General features: G+C 40.6%; 9 non-coding genes across 9 annotated transcripts; all 9 read left to right on the plus strand.

Annotated features, from left to right (window-relative positions):
- The first annotated feature begins 1765 nt into the window (after window positions 1-1765).
- LOC126210818 (U4 spliceosomal RNA) lies at window positions 1766-1905 on the plus strand. Its single transcript, XR_007540790.1, has one exon. It is a non-coding gene; the product is annotated as a U4 spliceosomal RNA (small nuclear RNA).
- Window positions 1906-4238: 2333 nt separating this feature from the next.
- LOC126210819 (U4 spliceosomal RNA) lies at window positions 4239-4378 on the plus strand. The gene has a single exon (XR_007540791.1). It is a non-coding gene; the product is annotated as a U4 spliceosomal RNA (small nuclear RNA).
- A 2322-nt stretch (window positions 4379-6700) lies between these two features.
- LOC126210820 (U4 spliceosomal RNA) lies at window positions 6701-6840 on the plus strand. The gene has a single exon (XR_007540792.1). It is a non-coding gene; the product is annotated as a U4 spliceosomal RNA (small nuclear RNA).
- A 2328-nt stretch (window positions 6841-9168) lies between these two features.
- Window positions 9169-9308, plus strand: LOC126210822 (U4 spliceosomal RNA). Its single transcript, XR_007540793.1, has one exon. It is a non-coding gene; the product is annotated as a U4 spliceosomal RNA (small nuclear RNA).
- A 2325-nt stretch (window positions 9309-11633) lies between these two features.
- Window positions 11634-11773, plus strand: LOC126210824 (U4 spliceosomal RNA). Its single transcript, XR_007540794.1, has one exon. It is a non-coding gene; the product is annotated as a U4 spliceosomal RNA (small nuclear RNA).
- A 2325-nt stretch (window positions 11774-14098) lies between these two features.
- LOC126210825 (U4 spliceosomal RNA) lies at window positions 14099-14238 on the plus strand. Its single transcript, XR_007540795.1, has one exon. It is a non-coding gene; the product is annotated as a U4 spliceosomal RNA (small nuclear RNA).
- A 2325-nt stretch (window positions 14239-16563) lies between these two features.
- LOC126210826 (U4 spliceosomal RNA) lies at window positions 16564-16703 on the plus strand. The gene has a single exon (XR_007540796.1). It is a non-coding gene; the product is annotated as a U4 spliceosomal RNA (small nuclear RNA).
- Window positions 16704-19026: 2323 nt separating this feature from the next.
- On the plus strand, window positions 19027-19166 carry LOC126210827 (U4 spliceosomal RNA). Its single transcript, XR_007540797.1, has one exon. It is a non-coding gene; the product is annotated as a U4 spliceosomal RNA (small nuclear RNA).
- A 2322-nt stretch (window positions 19167-21488) lies between these two features.
- LOC126210828 (U4 spliceosomal RNA) lies at window positions 21489-21628 on the plus strand. Its single transcript, XR_007540798.1, has one exon. It is a non-coding gene; the product is annotated as a U4 spliceosomal RNA (small nuclear RNA).
- The last annotated feature ends 172 nt before the right edge of the window (window positions 21629-21800 follow it).

The raw sequence follows: 21800 nt of genomic DNA on the forward strand, positions 1-21800 counted from the left end.
GATTGATGTGTTAGGCTGCACAGTGCCTAGTAAGGGCACTCACATTGAGGACAGTGTCCTATCTGGTGTGTGTTACACGAAACAGGAAGAACTGTAATGTTGTGCAAGGCTTTGCCTCATTTTGAGAATACATACATGTGCTGTAGTGTGCAGAGCAGAGGGATTGAAAGAAAGGTAAGGGCTAGTAGCTATTTGGATGGTAACTAATGCAGTCCCTGATGTTGAGGTTTTGTTGAACCTTTATGTAGCTTACATGTTTCATCTAAAGGCTACTGGTGGAAAATCTCCTTCATGCAGTGATAACAGTGATTGTGCAGTAGAATTTGGTGGGCTGCAGCCATGGCATTTCCATTTTGAACAGTGTGATTAGTGCATTTCTTGGTGTATTCGTTGAACTGTAGATTTACTGTGTAAATGTGACACATAATACAGTGTGATAGTTTAAATGGGATGGTGAGCTTAATGATGGTCCAGTGTGCTATGAGAATGTATTGCATGTGGAATACTGAAGAGAGGGAACCAGTGCTTGTGGGGTACATTTTGTGACTGTATCTGTGAATATAAATCAAAGAATGCAATGAAACATACAGTGGTAGAGCAAGTGTAGGTGAGAATTGTAGCAGGAGTCGTGCATTTTTTTTTTTTTTTTTTTTTTTTTTTTTTTTTTTTTGTGAGCGGAACTAGTTGGCTTGTCATGGCTCATTCTTTCTGTCTCTCTTCATTAGAGAATACGACTCTTCCTATATGCAAGGTGAGCAAAATTTGCTGCCTACTATAGCACAAATGGACCCATAGAAAATGTCTTATTGTTTGGATCTGTTATGAATGGTTGGCACTCGAGATACTATTTAGCACACATTCAGATATTTTCATTTTTGTCAGGCAATATATTAGCTGGGGCCAATGAGACAGCAGGCGGGTTTGGATACTGTTAGCTTTCTATGATTCTTCTTGGACAAGAACATAAACAACAGTAGAGGAGTCCAAAATATATATTTTTGTGCAGGTTGTTTGGCGCAATGTGGAATAAGCGTGTATCTTGTATATTTAAGACTGCAGCACATGTTCCCAGCGCTATGAAGCAATTTACTGACTGATTTCTAGTTGTACTTTCCTGCAAGGTAAACTCATTTCAACAACTTAACCCAGCTACATGAGAGGATTTGTAAATCTCATTTCATTGTGTTTCCAGGGTGCCTACTCTGTTACACAAATATTTCACCCATCGACATTAATCAATTTCACGGCATGATTCGAGTAAAACTAGCATTTTATTGCTCAGTACGTCAAACAGCTTTTGCTGAGAAGTGTATGGTTTGTTAAGTTAATGTAAATGCAGCTGGCAGTTTTCTTGGTGTCTAGTACTAACCAGCGGCCACAAAATAACAAAATCTAACGATGAGTCTTAATGGGTGTGCCGGTATCTGCTAAATGAGGTTGTGCTACTTTCGTCCATGTGGGGCTAGGCGAGTGAGCAGTAGCGCGCCTGACGGTCAAGGGGAGAACTACTGTGCAGTTTTGAGCGTTTAAGATGGCGGTGAGTGGGCGTGTAAGCAACTATTAGACACAAGCAGCAAAGAACAGAAATTCTGCCTCTAATAAAATGTATTTTACTGTATTTTCTTCTGTATATTTCTGTATTTGTTTCCCCCAATGGAACTTGAGTAGTGTAAGGTAATACTGATAGGTATCAATGATGCAAGTACTTGTAGGTGTTTGGAACGAACGTCAGGTATAAATAGCAGTGCCAGGCGCTAGGTAGTTAATCTTTGCGCAGTGGCAATATCGTAACCAATGAAGTATAACTGAGGTGCGATTATTGCTAGTTGAAAACTTTTACCAATACCCCGCCAGAGAGATGTGAAATACCGTCTCTGTGGCAATTTTTGGCAACCCCTGAGGGGGTGTAAGTCTCATAGAAACAATGCTTCAAGCTGTGTTTATCTGTGTACTCATTCTGCACTTGTGGAAGTGTTTAGCTGATGGTTGTTAGGGACCATGTACACAGACCAGGCTGTGTTCACTGATGAATTGTGTACATGTCTTAGGCAGCTGGTGAGAAACATTCTCCTCAGTGCAAGATGTTGTGCAACTGCTATGTGTGAATAAAGATGTCAATGTGGACAGTTGAAATGTGGCTCTGTCTAGTGGCAATTCTTGCTCCATAGCATACTTGTGGTACACACATGCAGTGATTAGTGATAAATGTAGGATTTGACAAAACTTGTGTCAGAATTTAGGGGAGGAGACTAGGGCAGTACAGTGAGAGTTGGTGAGTGTGTGGGAGGCAGGTGTTGTACTTAATTCATTTTCACAGCACTGCCAGTGTTATAATTTGTGTTTGTGTCCTGATCATTAGATGCATGTTTGATCCTTTTTGGACACTGCTGTGTGTACACCTTGATAATTAGAACTTATGACCATGGAACTGCTGTTGATAATATTTGGCAATGAGTCTGTTGACTTGAGATGATTGATGTGTTAGGCTGCACAGTGCCTAGTAAGGGCACTCACATTGAGGACAGTGTCCTATCTGGTGTGTGTTACACGAAACAGGAAGAACTGTAATGTTGTGCAAGGCTTTGCCTCATTTTGAGAATACATACATGTGCTGTAGTGTGCAGAGCAGAGGGATTGAAAGAAAGGTAAGGGCTAGTAGCTATTTGGATGGTAACTAATGCAGTCCCTGATGTTGAGGTTTTGTTGAACCTTTATGTAGCTTACATGTTTCATCTAAAGGCTACTGGTGGAAAATCTCCTTCATGCAGTGATAACAGTGATTGTGCAGTAGAATTTGGTGGGCTGCAGCCATGGCATTTCCATTTTGAACAGTGTGATTAGTGCATTTCTTGGTGTATTCGTTGAACTGTAGATTTACTGTGTAAATGTGACACATAATACAGTGTGATAGTTTAAATGGGATGGTGAGCTTAATGATGGTCCAGTGTGCTATGAGAATGTATTGCATGTGGAATACTGAAGAGAGGGAACCAGTGCTTGTGGGGTACATTTTGTGACTGTATCTGTGAATATAAATCAAAGAATGCAATGAAACATACAGTGGTAGAGCAAGTGTAGGTGAGAATTGTAGCAGGAGTCGTGCATTTTTTTTTTTTTTTTTTTTTTTTTTTTTTTTTTTTTTTGTGAGCGGAACTAGTTGGCTTGTCATGGCTCATTCTTTCTGTCTCTCTTCATTAGAGAATACGACTCTTCCTATATGCAAGGTGAGCAAAATTTGCTGCCTACTATAGCACAAATGGACCCATAGAAAATGTCTTATTGTTTGGATCTGTTATGAATGGTTGGCACTCGAGATACTATTTAGCACACATTCAGATATTTTCATTTTTGTCAGGCAATATATTAGCTGGGGCCAATGAGACAGCAGGCGGGTTTGGATACTGTTAGCTTTCTATGATTCTTCTTGGACAAGAACATAAACAACAGTAGAGGAGTCCAAAATATATATTTTTGTGCAGGTTGTTTGGCGCAATGTGGAATAAGCGTGTATCTTGTATATTTAAGACTGCAGCACATGTTCCCAGCGCTATGAAGCAATTTACTGACTGATTTCTAGTTGTACTTTCCTGCAAGGTAAACTCATTTCAACAACTTAACCCAGCTACATGAGAGGATTTGTAAATCTCATTTCATTGTGTTTCCAGGGTGCCTACTCTGTTACACAAATATTTCACCCATCGACATTAATCAATTTCACGGCATGATTCGAGTAAAACTAGCATTTTATTGCTCAGTACGTCAAACAGCTTTTGCTGAGAAGTGTATGGTTTGTTAAGTTAATGTAAATGCAGCTGGCAGTTTTCTTGGTGTCTAGTACTAACCAGCGGCCACAAAATAACAAAATCTAACGATGAGTCTTAATGGGTGTGCCGGTATCTGCTAAATGAGGTTGTGCTACTTTCGTCCATGTGGGGCTAGGCGAGTGAGCAGTAGCGCGCCTGACGGTCAAGGGGAGAACTACTGTGCAGTTTTGAGCGTTTAAGATGGCGGTGAGTGGGCGTGTAAGCAACTATTAGACACAAGCAGCAAAGAACAGAAATTCTGCCTCTAATAAAATGTATTTTACTGTATTTTCTTCTGTATATTTCTGTATTTGTTTCCCCCAATGGAACTTGAGTAGTGTAAGGTAATACTGATAGGTATCAATGATGCAAGTACTTGTAGGTGTTTGGAACGAACGTCAGGTATAAATAGCAGTGCCAGGCGCTAGGTAGTTAATCTTTGCGCAGTGGCAATATCGTAACCAATGAAGTATAACTGAGGTGCGATTATTGCTAGTTGAAAACTTTTACCAATACCCCGCCAGAGAGATGTGAAATACCGTCTCTGTGGCAATTTTTGGCAACCCCTGAGGGGGTGTAAGTCTCATAGAAACAATGCTTCAAGCTGTGTTTATCTGTGTACTCATTCTGCACTTGTGGAAGTGTTTAGCTGATGGTTGTTAGGGACCATGTACACAGACCAGGCTGTGTTCACTGATGAATTGTGTACATGTCTTAGGCAGCTGGTGAGAAACATTCTCCTCAGTGCAAGATGTTGTGCAACTGCTATGTGTGAATAAAGATGTCAATGTGGACAGTTGAAATGTGGCTCTGTCTAGTGGCAATTCTTGCTCCATAGCATACTTGTGGTACACACATGCAGTGATTAGTGATAAATGTAGGATTTGACAAAACTTGTGTCAGAATTTAGGGGAGGAGACTAGGGCAGTACAGTGAGAGTTGGTGAGTGTGTGGGAGGCAGGTGTTGTACTTAATTCATTTTCACAGCACTGCCAGTGTTATAATTTGTGTTTGTGTCCTGATCATTAGATGCATGTTTGATCCTTTTTGGACACTGCTGTGTGTACACCTTGATAATTAGAACTTATGACCATGGAACTGCTGTTGATAATATTTGGCAATGAGTCTGTTGACTTGAGATGATTGATGTGTTAGGCTGCACAGTGCCTAGTAAGGGCACTCACATTGAGGACAGTGTCCTATCTGGTGTGTGTTACACGAAACAGGAAGAACTGTAATGTTGTGCAAGGCTTTGCCTCATTTTGAGAATACATACATGTGCTGTAGTGTGCAGAGCAGAGGGATTGAAAGAAAGGTAAGGGCTAGTAGCTATTTGGATGGTAACTAATGCAGTCCCTGATGTTGAGGTTTTGTTGAACCTTTATGTAGCTTACATGTTTCATCTAAAGGCTACTGGTGGAAAATCTCCTTCATGCAGTGATAACAGTGATTGTGCAGTAGAATTTGGTGGGCTGCAGCCATGGCATTTCCATTTTGAACAGTGTGATTAGTGCATTTCTTGGTGTATTCGTTGAACTGTAGATTTACTGTGTAAATGTGACACATAATACAGTGTGATAGTTTAAATGGGATGGTGAGCTTAATGATGGTCCAGTGTGCTATGAGAATGTATTGCATGTGGAATACTGAAGAGAGGGAACCAGTGCTTGTGGGGTACATTTTGTGACTGTATCTGTGAATATAAATCAAAGAATGCAATGAAACATACAGTGGTAGAGCAAGTGTAGGTGAGAATTGTAGCAGGAGTCGTGCATTTTTTTTTTTTTTTTTTTTTTTTTTTTGTGAGCGGAACTAGTTGGCTTGTCATGGCTCATTCTTTCTGTCTCTCTTCATTAGAGAATACGACTCTTCCTATATGCAAGGTGAGCAAAATTTGCTGCCTACTATAGCACAAATGGACCCATAGAAAATGTCTTATTGTTTGGATCTGTTATGAATGGTTGGCACTCGAGATACTATTTAGCACACATTCAGATATTTTCATTTTTGTCAGGCAATATATTAGCTGGGGCCAATGAGACAGCAGGCGGGTTTGGATACTGTTAGCTTTCTATGATTCTTCTTGGACAAGAACATAAACAACAGTAGAGGAGTCCAAAATATATATTTTTGTGCAGGTTGTTTGGCGCAATGTGGAATAAGCGTGTATCTTGTATATTTAAGACTGCAGCACATGTTCCCAGCGCTATGAAGCAATTTACTGACTGATTTCTAGTTGTACTTTCCTGCAAGGTAAACTCATTTCAACAACTTAACCCAGCTACATGAGAGGATTTGTAAATCTCATTTCATTGTGTTTCCAGGGTGCCTACTCTGTTACACAAATATTTCACCCATCGACATTAATCAATTTCACGGCATGATTCGAGTAAAACTAGCATTTTATTGCTCAGTACGTCAAACAGCTTTTGCTGAGAAGTGTATGGTTTGTTAAGTTAATGTAAATGCAGCTGGCAGTTTTCTTGGTGTCTAGTACTAACCAGCGGCCACAAAATAACAAAATCTAACGATGAGTCTTAATGGGTGTGCCGGTATCTGCTAAATGAGGTTGTGCTACTTTCGTCCATGTGGGGCTAGGCGAGTGAGCAGTAGCGCGCCTGACGGTCAAGGGGAGAACTACTGTGCAGTTTTGAGCGTTTAAGATGGCGGTGAGTGGGCGTGTAAGCAACTATTAGACACAAGCAGCAAAGAACAGAAATTCTGCCTCTAATAAAATGTATTTTACTGTATTTTCTTCTGTATATTTCTGTATTTGTTTCCCCCAATGGAACTTGAGTAGTGTAAGGTAATACTGATAGGTATCAATGATGCAAGTACTTGTAGGTGTTTGGAACGAACGTCAGGTATAAATAGCAGTGCCAGGCGCTAGGTAGTTAATCTTTGCGCAGTGGCAATATCGTAACCAATGAAGTATAACTGAGGTGCGATTATTGCTAGTTGAAAACTTTTACCAATACCCCGCCAGAGAGATGTGAAATACCGTCTCTGTGGCAATTTTTGGCAACCCCTGAGGGGGTGTAAGTCTCATAGAAACAATGCTTCAAGCTGTGTTTATCTGTGTACTCATTCTGCACTTGTGGAAGTGTTTAGCTGATGGTTGTTAGGGACCATGTACACAGACCAGGCTGTGTTCACTGATGAATTGTGTACATGTCTTAGGCAGCTGGTGAGAAACATTCTCCTCAGTGCAAGATGTTGTGCAACTGCTATGTGTGAATAAAGATGTCAATGTGGACAGTTGAAATGTGGCTCTGTCTAGTGGCAATTCTTGCTCCATAGCATACTTGTGGTACACACATGCAGTGATTAGTGATAAATGTAGGATTTGACAAAACTTGTGTCAGAATTTAGGGGAGGAGACTAGGGCAGTACAGTGAGAGTTGGTGAGTGTGTGGGAGGCAGGTGTTGTACTTAATTCATTTTCACAGCACTGCCAGTGTTATAATTTGTGTTTGTGTCCTGATCATTAGATGCATGTTTGATCCTTTTTGGACACTGCTGTGTGTACACCTTGATAATTAGAACTTATGACCATGGAACTGCTGTTGATAATATTTGGAATTGAGTCTGTTGACTTGAGATGATTGATGTGTTAGGCTGCACAGTGCCTAGTAAGGGCACTCACATTGAGGACAGTGTCCTATCTGGTGTGTGTTACACGAAACAGGAAGAACTGTAATGTTGTGCAAGGCTTTGCCTCATTTTGAGAATACATACATGTGCTGTAGTGTGCAGAGCAGAGGGATTGAAAGAAAGGTAAGGGCTAGTAGCTATTTGGATGGTAACTAATGCAGTCCCTGATGTTGAGGTTTTGTTGAACCTTTATGTAGCTTACATGTTTCATCTAAAGGCTACTGGTGGAAAATCTCCTTCATGCAGTGATAACAGTGATTGTGCAGTAGAATTTGGTGGGCTGCAGCCATGGCATTTCCATTTTGAACAGTGTGATTAGTGCATTTCTTGGTGTATTCGTTGAACTGTAGATTTACTGTGTAAATGTGACACATAATACAGTGTGATAGTTTAAATGGGATGGTGAGCTTAATGATGGTCCAGTGTGCTATGAGAATGTATTGCATGTGGAATACTGAAGAGAGGGAACCAGTGCTTGTGGGGTACATTTTGTGACTGTATCTGTGAATATAAATCAAAGAATGCAATGAAACATACAGTGGTAGAGCAAGTGTAGGTGAGAATTGTAGCAGGAGTCGTGCATTTTTTTTTTTTTTTTTTTTTTTTTTTTTTTTTTGTGAGCGGAACTAGTTGGCTTGTCATGGCTCATTCTTTCTGTCTCTCTTCATTAGAGAATACGACTCTTCCTATATGCAAGGTGAGCAAAATTTGCTGCCTACTATAGCACAAATGGACCCATAGAAAATGTCTTATTGTTTGGATCTGTTATGAATGGTTGGCACTCGAGATACTATTTAGCACACATTCAGATATTTTCATTTTTGTCAGGCAATATATTAGCTGGGGCCAATGAGACAGCAGGCGGGTTTGGATACTGTTAGCTTTCTATGATTCTTCTTGGACAAGAACATAAACAACAGTAGAGGAGTCCAAAATATATATTTTTGTGCAGGTTGTTTGGCGCAATGTGGAATAAGCGTGTATCTTGTATATTTAAGACTGCAGCACATGTTCCCAGCGCTATGAAGCAATTTACTGACTGATTTCTAGTTGTACTTTCCTGCAAGGTAAACTCATTTCAACAACTTAACCCAGCTACATGAGAGGATTTGTAAATCTCATTTCATTGTGTTTCCAGGGTGCCTACTCTGTTACACAAATATTTCACCCATCGACATTAATCAATTTCACGGCATGATTCGAGTAAAACTAGCATTTTATTGCTCAGTACGTCAAACAGCTTTTGCTGAGAAGTGTATGGTTTGTTAAGTTAATGTAAATGCAGCTGGCAGTTTTCTTGGTGTCTAGTACTAACCAGCGGCCACAAAATAACAAAATCTAACGATGAGTCTTAATGGGTGTGCCGGTATCTGCTAAATGAGGTTGTGCTACTTTCGTCCATGTGGGGCTAGGCGAGTGAGCAGTAGCGCGCCTGACGGTCAAGGGGAGAACTACTGTGCAGTTTTGAGCGTTTAAGATGGCGGTGAGTGGGCGTGTAAGCAACTATTAGACACAAGCAGCAAAGAACAGAAATTCTGCCTCTAATAAAATGTATTTTACTGTATTTTCTTCTGTATATTTCTGTATTTGTTTCCCCCAATGGAACTTGAGTAGTGTAAGGTAATACTGATAGGTATCAATGATGCAAGTACTTGTAGGTGTTTGGAACGAACGTCAGGTATAAATAGCAGTGCCAGGCGCTAGGTAGTTAATCTTTGCGCAGTGGCAATATCGTAACCAATGAAGTATAACTGAGGTGCGATTATTGCTAGTTGAAAACTTTTACCAATACCCCGCCAGAGAGATGTGAAATACCGTCTCTGTGGCAATTTTTGGCAACCCCTGAGGGGGTGTAAGTCTCATAGAAACAATGCTTCAAGCTGTGTTTATCTGTGTACTCATTCTGCACTTGTGGAAGTGTTTAGCTGATGGTTGTTAGGGACCATGTACACAGACCAGGCTGTGTTCACTGATGAATTGTGTACATGTCTTAGGCAGCTGGTGAGAAACATTCTCCTCAGTGCAAGATGTTGTGCAACTGCTATGTGTGAATAAAGATGTCAATGTGGACAGTTGAAATGTGGCTCTGTCTAGTGGCAATTCTTGCTCCATAGCATACTTGTGGTACACACATGCAGTGATTAGTGATAAATGTAGGATTTGACAAAACTTGTGTCAGAATTTAGGGGAGGAGACTAGGGCAGTACAGTGAGAGTTGGTGAGTGTGTGGGAGGCAGGTGTTGTACTTAATTCATTTTCACAGCACTGCCAGTGTTATAATTTGTGTTTGTGTCCTGATCATTAGATGCATGTTTGATCCTTTTTGGACACTGCTGTGTGTACACCTTGATAATTAGAACTTATGACCATGGAACTGCTGTTGATAATATTTGGCAATGAGTCTGTTGACTTGAGATGATTGATGTGTTAGGCTGCACAGTGCCTAGTAAGGGCACTCACATTGAGGACAGTGTCCTATCTGGTGTGTGTTACACGAAACAGGAAGAACTGTAATGTTGTGCAAGGCTTTGCCTCATTTTGAGAATACATACATGTGCTGTAGTGTGCAGAGCAGAGGGATTGAAAGAAAGGTAAGGGCTAGTAGCTATTTGGATGGTAACTAATGCAGTCCCTGATGTTGAGGTTTTGTTGAACCTTTATGTAGCTTACATGTTTCATCTAAAGGCTACTGGTGGAAAATCTCCTTCATGCAGTGATAACAGTGATTGTGCAGTAGAATTTGGTGGGCTGCAGCCATGGCATTTCCATTTTGAGCAGTGTGATTAGTGCATTTCTTGGTGTATTCGTTGAACTGTAGATTTACTGTGTAAATGTGACACATAATACAGTGTGATAGTTTAAATGGGATGGTGAGCTTAATGATGGTCCAGTGTGCTATGAGAATGTATTGCATGTGGAATACTGAAGAGAGGGAACCAGTGCTTGTGGGGTACATTTTGTGACTGTATCTGTGAATATAAATCAAAGAATGCAATGAAACATACAGTGGTAGAGCAAGTGTAGGTGAGAATTGTAGCAGGAGTCGTGCATTTTTTTTTTTTTTTTTTTTTTTTTTTTTTTGTGAGCGGAACTAGTTGGCTTGTCATGGCTCATTCTTTCTGTCTCTCTTCATTAGAGAATACGACTCTTCCTATATGCAAGGTGAGCAAAATTTGCTGCCTACTATAGCACAAATGGACCCATAGAAAATGTCTTATTGTTTGGATCTGTTATGAATGGTTGGCACTCGAGATACTATTTAGCACACATTCAGATATTTTCATTTTTGTCAGGCAATATATTAGCTGGGGCCAATGAGACAGCAGGCGGGTTTGGATACTGTTAGCTTTCTATGATTCTTCTTGGACAAGAACATAAACAACAGTAGAGGAGTCCAAAATATATATTTTTGTGCAGGTTGTTTGGCGCAATGTGGAATAAGCGTGTATCTTGTATATTTAAGACTGCAGCACATGTTCCCAGCGCTATGAAGCAATTTACTGACTGATTTCTAGTTGTACTTTCCTGCAAGGTAAACTCATTTCAACAACTTAACCCAGCTACATGAGAGGATTTGTAAATCTCATTTCATTGTGTTTCCAGGGTGCCTACTCTGTTACACAAATATTTCACCCATCGACATTAATCAATTTCACGGCATGATTCGAGTAAAACTAGCATTTTATTGCTCAGTACGTCAAACAGCTTTTGCTGAGAAGTGTATGGTTTGTTAAGTTAATGTAAATGCAGCTGGCAGTTTTCTTGGTGTCTAGTACTAACCAGCGGCCACAAAATAACAAAATCTAACGATGAGTCTTAATGGGTGTGCCGGTATCTGCTAAATGAGGTTGTGCTACTTTCGTCCATGTGGGGCTAGGCGAGTGAGCAGTAGCGCGCCTGACGGTCAAGGGGAGAACTACTGTGCAGTTTTGAGCGTTTAAGATGGCGGTGAGTGGGCGTGTAAGCAACTATTAGACACAAGCAGCAAAGAACAGAAATTCTGCCTCTAATAAAATGTATTTTACTGTATTTTCTTCTGTATATTTCTGTATTTGTTTCCCCCAATGGAACTTGAGTAGTGTAAGGTAATACTGATAGGTATCAATGATGCAAGTACTTGTAGGTGTTTGGAACGAACGTCAGGTATAAATAGCAGTGCCAGGCGCTAGGTAGTTAATCTTTGCGCAGTGGCAATATCGTAACCAATGAAGTATAACTGAGGTGCGATTATTGCTAGTTGAAAACTTTTACCAATACCCCGCCAGAGAGATGTGAAATACCGTCTCTGTGGCAATTTTTGGCAACCCCTGAGGGGGTGTAAGTCACATAGAAACAATGCTTCAAGCTGTGTTTATCTGTGTACTCATTCTGCACTTGTGGAAGTGTTTAGCTGATGGTTGTTAGGGACCATGTACACAGACCAGGCTGTGTTCACTGATGAATTGTGTACATGTCTTAGGCAGCTGGTGAGAAACATTCTCCTCAGTGCAAGATGTTGTGCAACTGCTATGTGTGAATAAAGATGTCAATGTGGACAGTTGAAATGTGGCTCTGTCTAGTGGCAATTCTTGCTCCATAGCATACTTGTGGTACACACATGCAGTGATTAGTGATAAATGTAGGATTTGACAAAACTTGTGTCAGAATTTAGGGGAGGAGACTAGGGCAGTACAGTGAGAGTTGGTGAGTGTGTGGGAGGCAGGTGTTGTACTTAATTCATTTTCACAGCACTGCCAGTGTTATAATTTGTGTTTGTGTCCTGATCATTAGATGCATGTTTGATCCTTTTTGGACACTGCTGTGTGTACACCTTGATAATTAGAACTTATGACCATGGAACTGCTGTTGATAATATTTGGCAATGAGTCTGTTGACTTGAGATGATTGATGTGTTAGGCTGCACAGTGCCTAGTAAGGGCACTCACATTGAGGACAGTGTCCTATCTGGTGTGTGTTACACGAAACAGGAAGAACTGTAATGTTGTGCAAGGCTTTGCCTCATTTTGAGAATACATACATGTGCTGTAGTGTGCAGAGCAGAGGGATTGAAAGAAAGGTAAGGGCTAGTAGCTATTTGGATGGTAACTAATGCAGTCCCTGATGTTGAGGTTTTGTTGAACCTTTATGTAGCTTACATGTTTCATCTAAAGGCTACTGGTGGAAAATCTCCTTCATGCAGTGATAACAGTGATTGTGCAGTAGAATTTGGTGGGCTGCAGCCATGGCATTTCCATTTTGAACAGTGTGATTAGTGCATTTCTTGGTGTATTCGTTGAACTGTAGATTTACTGTGTAAATGTGACACATAATACAGTGTGATAGTTTAAATGGGATGGTGAGCTTAATGATGGTCCAGTGTGCTATGAGAATGTATTGCATGTGGAATACTGAAGAGAGGGAACCAGTGCTTGTGGGGTACATTTTGTGACTGTATCTGTGAATATAAATCAAAGAATGCAATGAAACATACAGTGGTAGAGCAAGTGTAGGTGAGAATTGTAGCAGGAGTCGTGCATTTTTTTTTTTTTTTTTTTTTTTTTTTTTTTGTGAGCGGAACTAGTTGGCTTGTCATGGCTCATTCTTTCTGTCTCTCTTCATTAGAGAATACGACTCTTCCTATATGCAAGGTGAGCAAAATTTGCTGCCTACTATAGCACAAATGGACCCATAGAAAATGTCTTATTGTTTGGATCTGTTATGAATGGTTGGCACTCGAGATACTATTTAGCACACATTCAGATATTTTCATTTTTGTCAGGCAATATATTAGCTGGGGCCAATGAGACAGCAGGCGGGTTTGGATACTGTTAGCTTTCTATGATTCTTCTTGGACAAGAACATAAACAACAGTAGAGGAGTCCAAAATATATATTGTTGTGCAGGTTGTTTGGCGCAATGTGGAATAAGCGTGTATCTTGTATATTTAAGACTGCAGCACATGTTCCCAGCGCTATGAAGCAATTTACTGACTGATTTCTAGTTGTACTTTCCTGCAAGGTAAACTCATTTCAACAACTTAACCCAGCTACATGAGAGGATTTGTAAATCTCATTTCATTGTGTTTCCAGGGTGCCTACTCTGTTACACAAATATTTCACCCATCGACATTAATCAATTTCACGGCATGATTCGAGTAAAACTAGCATTTTATTGCTCAGTACGTCAAACAGCTTTTGCTGAGAAGTGTATGGTTTGTTAAGTTAATGTAAATGCAGCTGGCAGTTTTCTTGGTGTCTAGTACTAACCAGCGGCCACAAAATAACAAAATCTAACGATGAGTCTTAATGGGTGTGCCGGTATCTGCTAAATGAGGTTGTGCTACTTTCGTCCATGTGGGGCTAGGCGAGTGAGCAGTAGCGCGCCTGACGGTCAAGGGGAGAACTACTGTGCAGTTTTGAGCGTTTAAGATGGCGGTGAGTGGGCGTGTAAGCAACTATTAGACACAAGCAGCAAAGAACAGAAATTCTGCCTCTAATAAAATGTATTTTACTGTATTTTCTTCTGTATATTTCTGTATTTGTTTCCCCCAATGGAACTTGAGTAGTGTAAGGTAATACTGATAGGTATCAATGATGCAAGTACTTGTAGGTGTTTGGAACGAACGTCAGGTATAAATAGCAGTGCCAGGCGCTAGGTAGTTAATCTTTGCGCAGTGGCAATATCGTAACCAATGAAGTATAACTGAGGTGCGATTATTGCTAGTTGAAAACTTTTACCAATACCCCGCCAGAGAGATGTGAAATACCGTCTCTGTGGCAATTTTTGGCAACCCCTGAGGGGGTGTAAGTCTCATAGAAACAATGCTTCAAGCTGTGTTTATCTGTGTACTCATTCTGCACTTGTGGAAGTGTTTAGCTGATGGTTGTTAGGGACCATGTACACAGACCAGGCTGTGTTCACTGATGAATTGTGTACATGTCTTAGGCAGCTGGTGAGAAACATTCTCCTCAGTGCAAGATGTTGTGCAACTGCTATGTGTGAATAAAGATGTCAATGTGGACAGTTGAAATGTGGCTCTGTCTAGTGGCAATTCTTGCTCCATAGCATACTTGTGGTACACACATGCAGTGATTAGTGATAAATGTAGGATTTGACAAAACTTGTGTCAGAATTTAGGGGAGGAGACTAGGGCAGTACAGTGAGAGTTGGTGAGTGTGTGGGAGGCAGGTGTTGTACTTAATTCATTTTCACAGCACTGCCAGTGTTATAATTTGTGTTTGTGTCCTGATCATTAGATGCATGTTTGATCCTTTTTGGACACTGCTGTGTGTACACCTTGATAATTAGAACTTATGACCATGGAACTGCTGTTGATAATATTTGGCAATGAGTCTGTTGACTTGAGATGATTGATGTGTTAGGCTGCACAGTGCCTAGTAAGGGCACTCACATTGAGGACAGTGTCCTATCTGGTGTGTGTTACACGAAACAGGAAGAACTGTAATGTTGTGCAAGGCTTTGCCTCATTTTGAGAATACATACATGTGCTGTAGTGTGCAGAGCAGAGGGATTGAAAGAAAGGTAAGGGCTAGTAGCTATTTGGATGGTAACTAATGCAGTCCCTGATGTTGAGGTTTTGTTGAACCTTTATGTAGCTTACATGTTTCATCTAAAGGCTACTGGTGGAAAATCTCCTTCATGCAGTGATAACAGTGATTGTGCAGTAGAATTTGGTGGGCTGCAGCCATGGCATTTCCATTTTGAGCAGTGTGATTAGTGCATTTCTTGGTGTATTCGTTGAACTGTAGATTTACTGTGTAAATGTGACACATAATACAGTGTGATAGTTTAAATGGGATGGTGAGCTTAATGATGGTCCAGTGTGCTATGAGAATGTATTGCATGTGGAATACTGAAGAGAGGGAACCAGTGCTTGTGGGGTACATTTTGTGACTGTATCTGTGAATATAAATCAAAGAATGCAATGAAACATACAGTGGTAGAGCAAGTGTAGGTGAGAATTGTAGCAGGAGTCGTGCATTTTTTTTTTTTTTTTTTTTTTTTTTTTTTTGTGAGCGGAACTAGTTGGCTTGTCATGGCTCATTCTTTCTGTCTCTCTTCATTAGAGAATACGACTCTTCCTATATGCAAGGTGAGCAAAATTTGCTGCCTACTATAGCACAAATGGACCCATAGAAAATGTCTTATTGTTTGGATCTGTTATGAATGGTTGGCACTCGAGATACTATTTAGCACACATTCAGATATTTTCATTTTTGTCAGGCAATATATTAGCTGGGGCCAATGAGACAGCAGGCGGGTTTGGATACTGTTAGCTTTCTATGATTCTTCTTGGACAAGAACATAAACAACAGTAGAGGAGTCCAAAATATATATTTTTGTGCAGGTTGTTTGGCGCAATGTGGAATAAGCGTGTATCTTGTATATTTAAGACTGCAGCACATGTTCCCAGCGCTATGAAGCAATTTACTGACTGATTTCTAGTTGTACTTTCCTGCAAGGTAAACTCATTTCAACAACTTAACCCAGCTACATGAGAGGATTTGTAAATCTCATTTCATTGTGTTTCCAGGGTGCCTACTCTGTTACACAAATATTTCACCCATCGACATTAATCAATTTCACGGCATGATTCGAGTAAAACTAGCATTTTATTGCTCAGTACGTCAAACAGCTTTTGCTGAGAAGTGTATGGTTTGTTAAGTTAATGTAAATGCAGCTGGCAGTTTTCTTGGTGTCTAGTACTAACCAGCGGCCACAAAATAACAAAATCTAACGATGAGTCTTAATGGGTGTGCCGGTATCTGCTAAATGAGGTTGTGCTACTTTCGTCCATGTGGGGCTAGGCGAGTGAGCAGTAGCGCGCCTGACGGTCAAGGGGAGAACTACTGTGCAGTTTTGAGCGTTTAAGATGGCGGTGAGTGGGCGTGTAAGCAACTATTAGACACAAGCAGCAAAGAACAGAAATTCTGCCTCTAATAAAATGTATTTTACTGTATTTTCTTCTGTATATTTCTGTATTTGTTTCCCCCAATGGAACTTGAGTAGTGTAAGGTAATACTGATAGGTATCAATGATGCAAGTACTTGTAGGTGTTTGGAACGAACGTCAGGTATAAATAGCAGTGCCAGGCGCTAGGTAGTTAATCTTTGCGCAGTGGCAATATCGTAACCAATGAAGTATAACTGAGGTGCGATTATTGCTAGTTGAAAACTTTTACCAATACCCCGCCAGAGAGATGTGAAATACCGTCTCTGTGGCAATTTTTGGCAACCCCTGAGGGGGTGTAAGTCTCATAGAAACAATGCTTCAAGCTGTGTTTATCTGTGTACTCATTCTGCACTTGTGGAAGTGTTTAGCTGATGGTTGTTAGGGACCATGTACACAGACCAGGCTGTGTTCACTGATGAATTGTGTACATGTCTTAGGCAGCTGGTGAGAAACATTCTCCTCAGTGCAAGATGTTGTGCAACTGCTATGTGTGAATAAAGATGTCAATGTGGACAGTTGAAATGTGGCTCTGTCTAGTGGCAATTCTTGCTCCATAGCATACTTGTGGTACACACATGCAGTGATTAGTGATAAATGTAGGATTTGACAAAACTTGTGTCAGAATTTAGGGGAGGAGACTAGGGCAGTACAGTGAGAGTTGGTGAGTGTGTGGGAGGCAGGTGTTGTACTTAATTCATTTTCACAGCACTGCCAGTGTTATAATTTGTGTTTGTGTCCTGATCATTAGATGCATGTTTGATCCTTTTTGGACACTGCTGTGTGTACACCTTGATAATTAGAACTTATGACCATGGAACTGCTGTTGATAATATTTGGCAATGAGTCTGTTGACTTGAGATGATTGATGTGTTAGGCTGCACAGTGCCTAGTAAGGGCACTCACATTGAGGACAGTGTCCTATCTGGTGTGTGTTACACGAAACAGGAAGAACTGTAATGTTGTGCAAGGCTTTGCCTCATTTTGAGAATACATACATGTGCTGTAGTGTGCAGAGCAGAGGGATTGAAAGAAAGGTAAGGGCTAGTAGCTATTTGGATGGTAACTAATGCAGTCCCTGATGTTGAGGTTTTGTTGAACCTTTATGTAGCTTACATGTTTCATCTAAAGGCTACTGGTGGAAAATCTCCTTCATGCAGTGATAACAGTGATTGTGCAGTAGAATTTGGTGGGCTGCAGCCATGGCATTTCCATTTTGAACAGTGTGATTAGTGCATTTCTTGGTGTATTCGTTGAACTGTAGATTTACTGTGTAAATGTGACACATAATACAGTGTGATAGTTTAAATGGGATGGTGAGCTTAATGATGGTCCAGTGTGCTATGAGAATGTATTGCATGTGGAATACTGAAGAGAGGGAACCAGTGCTTGTGGGGTACATTTTGTGACTGTATCTGTGAATATAAATCAAAGAATGCAATGAAACATACAGTGGTAGAGCAAGTGTAGGTGAGAATTGTAGCAGGAGTCGTGCATTTTTTTTTTTTTTTTTTTTTTTTTTTTTGTGAGCGGAACTAGTTGGCTTGTCATGGCTCATTCTTTCTGTCTCTCTTCATTAGAGAATACGACTCTTCCTATATGCAAGGTGAGCAAAATTTGCTGCCTACTATAGCACAAATGGACCCATAGAAAATGTCTTATTGTTTGGATCTGTTATGAATGGTTGGCACTCGAGATACTATTTAGCACACATTCAGATATTTTCATTTTTGTCAGGCAATATATTAGCTGGGGCCAATGAGACAGCAGGCGGGTTTGGATACTGTTAGCTTTCTATGATTCTTCTTGGACAAGAACATAAACAACAGTAGAGGAGTCCAAAATATATATTTTTGTGCAGGTTGTTTGGCGCAATGTGGAATAAGCGTGTATCTTGTATATTTAAGACTGCAGCACATGTTCCCAGCGCTATGAAGCAATTTACTGACTGATTTCTAGTTGTACTTTCCTGCAAGGTAAACTCATTTCAACAACTTAACCCAGCTACATGAGAGGATTTGTAAATCTCATTTCATTGTGTTTCCAGGGTGCCTACTCTGTTACACAAATATTTCACCCATCGACATTAATCAATTTCACGGCATGATTCGAGTAAAACTAGCATTTTATTGCTCAGTACGTCAAACAGCTTTTGCTGAGAAGTGTATGGTTTGTTAAGTTAATGTAAATGCAGCTGGCAGTTTTCTTGGTGTCTAGTACTAACCAGCGGCCACAAAATAACAAAATCTAACGATGAGTCTTAATGGGTGTGCCGGTATCTGCTAAATGAGGTTGTGCTACTTTCGTCCATGTGGGGCTAGGCGAGTGAGCAGTAGCGCGCCTGACGGTCAAGGGGAGAACTACTGTGCAGTTTTGAGCGTTTAAGATGGCGGTGAGTGGGCGTGTAAGCAACTATTAGACACAAGCAGCAAAGAACAGAAATTCTGCCTCTAATAAAATGTATTTTACTGTATTTTCTTCTGTATATTTCTGTATTTGTTTCCCCCAATGGAACTTGAGTAGTGTAAGGTAATACTGATAGGTATCAATGATGCAAGTACTTGTAGGTGTTTGGAACGAACGTCAGGTATAAATAGCAGTGCCAGGCGCTAGGTAGTTAATCTTTGCGCAGTGGCAATATCGTAACCAATGAAGTATAACTGAGGTGCGATTATTGCTAGTTGAAAACTTTTACCAATACCCCGCCAGAGAGATGTGAAATACCGTCTCTGTGGCAATTTTTGGCAACCCCTGAGGGGGTGTAAGTCTCATAGAAACAATGCTTCAAGCTGTGTTTATCTGTGTACTCATTCTGCACTTGTGGAAGTGTTTAGCTGATGGTTGTTAGGGACCATGTACACAGACCAGGCTGTGTTCACTGATGAATTGTGTACATGTCTTAGGCAGCTGGTGAGAAACATTCTCCTCAGTGCAAGATGTTGTGCAACTGCTATGTGTGAATAAAGATGTCAATGTGGACAGTTGAAATGTGGCTCTGTCTAGTGGCAATTCTTGCTCCATAGCATACTTGTGGTACACACATGCAGTGATTAGTGATAAATGTAGGATTTGACAAAACTTGTGTCAGAATTTAGGGGAGGAGACTAGGGCAGTACAGTGAGAGTTGGTGAGTGTGTGGGAGGCAGGTGTTGTACTTAATTCATTTTCACAGCACTGCCAGTGTTATAATTTGTGTTTGTGTCCTGATCATTAGATGCATGTTTGATCCTTTTTGGACACTGCTGTGTGTACACCTTGATAATTAGAACTTATGACCATGGAACTGCTGTTGATAATATTTGGCAATGAGTCTGTTGACTTGAGATGATTGATGTGTTAGGCTGCACAGTGCCTAGTAAGGGCACTCACATTGAGGACAGTGTCCTATCTGGTGTGTGTTACACGAAACAGGAAGAACTGTAATGTTGTGCAAGGCTTTGCCTCATTTTGAGAATACATACATGTGCTGTAGTGTGCAGAGCAGAGGGATTGAAAGAAAGGTAAGGGCTAGTAGCTATTTGGATGGTAACTAATGCAGTCCCTGATGTTGAGGTTTTGTTGAACCTTTATGTAGCTTACATGTTTCATCTAAAGGCTACTGGTGGAAAATCTCCTTCATGCAGTGATAACAGTGATTGTGCAGTAGAATTTGGTGGGCTGCAGCCATGGCATTTCCATTTTGAGCAGTGTGATTAGTGCATTTCTTGGTGTATTCGTTGAACTGTAGATTTACTGTGTAAATGTGACACATAATACAGTGTGATAGTTTAAATGGGATGGTGAGCTTAATGATGGTCCAGTGTGCTATGAGAATGTATTGCATGTGGAATACTGAAGAGAGGGAACCAGTGCTTGTGGGGTACATTTTGTGACTGTATCTGTGAATATAAATCAAAGAATGCAATGAAACATACAGTGGTAGAGCAAGTGTAGGTGAGAATTGTAGCAGGAGTCGTGCATTTTTTTTTTTTTTTTTTTTTTTTTTTTGTGAGCGGAACTAGTTGGCTTGTCATGGCTCATTCTTTCTGTCTCTCTTCATTAGAGAATACGACTCTTCCTATATGCAAGGTGAGCAAAATTTGCTGCCTACTATAGCACAAATGGACCCATAGAAAATGTCTTATTGTTTGGATCTGTTATGAATGGTTGGCACTCGAGATACTATTTAGCACACATTCAGATATTTTCATTTTTGTCAGGCAATATATTAGCTGGGGCCAATGAGACAGCAGGCGGGTTTGGATACTGTTAGCTTTCTATGATTCTTCTTGGACAAGAACATAAACAACAGTAGAGGAGTCCAAAATATATATTTTTGTGCAGGTTGTTTGGCGCAATGTGGAATAAGCGTGTATCTTGTATATTTAAGACTGCAGCACATGTTCCCAGCGCTATGAAGCAATTTACTGACTGATTTCTAGTTGTACTTTCCTGCAAGGTAAACTCATTTCAACAACTTAACCCAGCTACATGAGAGGATTTGTAAATCTCATTTCATTGTGTTTCCAGGGTGCCTACTCTGTTACACAAATATTTCACCCATCGACATTAATCAATTTCACGGCATGATTCGAGTAAAACTAGCATTTTATTGCTCAGTACGTCAAACAGCTTTTGCTGAGAAGTGTATGGTTTGTTAAGTTAATGTAAATGCAGCTGGCAGTTTTCTTGGTGTCTAGTACTAACCAGCGGCCACAAAATAACAAAATCTAACGATGAGTCTTAATGGGTGTGCCGGTATCTGCTAAATGAGGTTGTGCTACTTTCGTCCATGTGGGGCTAGGCGAGTGAGCAGTAGCGCGCCTGACGGTCAAGGGGAGAACTACTGTGCAGTTTTGAGCGTTTAAGATGGCGGTGAGTGGGCGTGTAAGCAACTATTAGACACAAGCAGCAAAGAACAGAAATTCTGCCTCTAATAAAATGTATTTTACTGTATTTTCTTCTGTATATTTCTGTATTTGTTTCCCCCAATGGAACTTGAGTAGTGTAAGGTAATACTGATAGGTATCAATGATGCAAGTACTTGTAGGTGTTTGGAACGAACGTCAGGTATAAATAGCAGTGCCAGGCGCTAGGTAGTTAATCTTTGCGCAGTGGCAATATCGTAACCAATGAAGTATAACTGAGGTGCGATTATTGCTAGTTGAAAACTTTTACCAATACCCCGCCAGAGAGATGTGAAATACCGTCTCTGTGGCAATTTTTGGCAACCCCTGAGGGGGTGTAAGTCTCATAGAAACAATGCTTCAAGCTGTGTTTATCTGTGTACTCATTCTGCACTTGTGGAAGTGTTTAGCTGATGGTTGTTAGGGACCATGTACACAGACCAGGCTGTGTTCACTGATGAATTGTGTACATGTCTTAGGCAGCTGGTGAGAAACATTCTCCTCAGTG

This window comes from Schistocerca nitens, chromosome 10 (assembly GCF_023898315.1).
Source record: "Schistocerca nitens isolate TAMUIC-IGC-003100 chromosome 10, iqSchNite1.1, whole genome shotgun sequence".
Classification (NCBI taxonomy): domain Eukaryota; kingdom Metazoa; phylum Arthropoda; class Insecta; order Orthoptera; family Acrididae; genus Schistocerca; species Schistocerca nitens.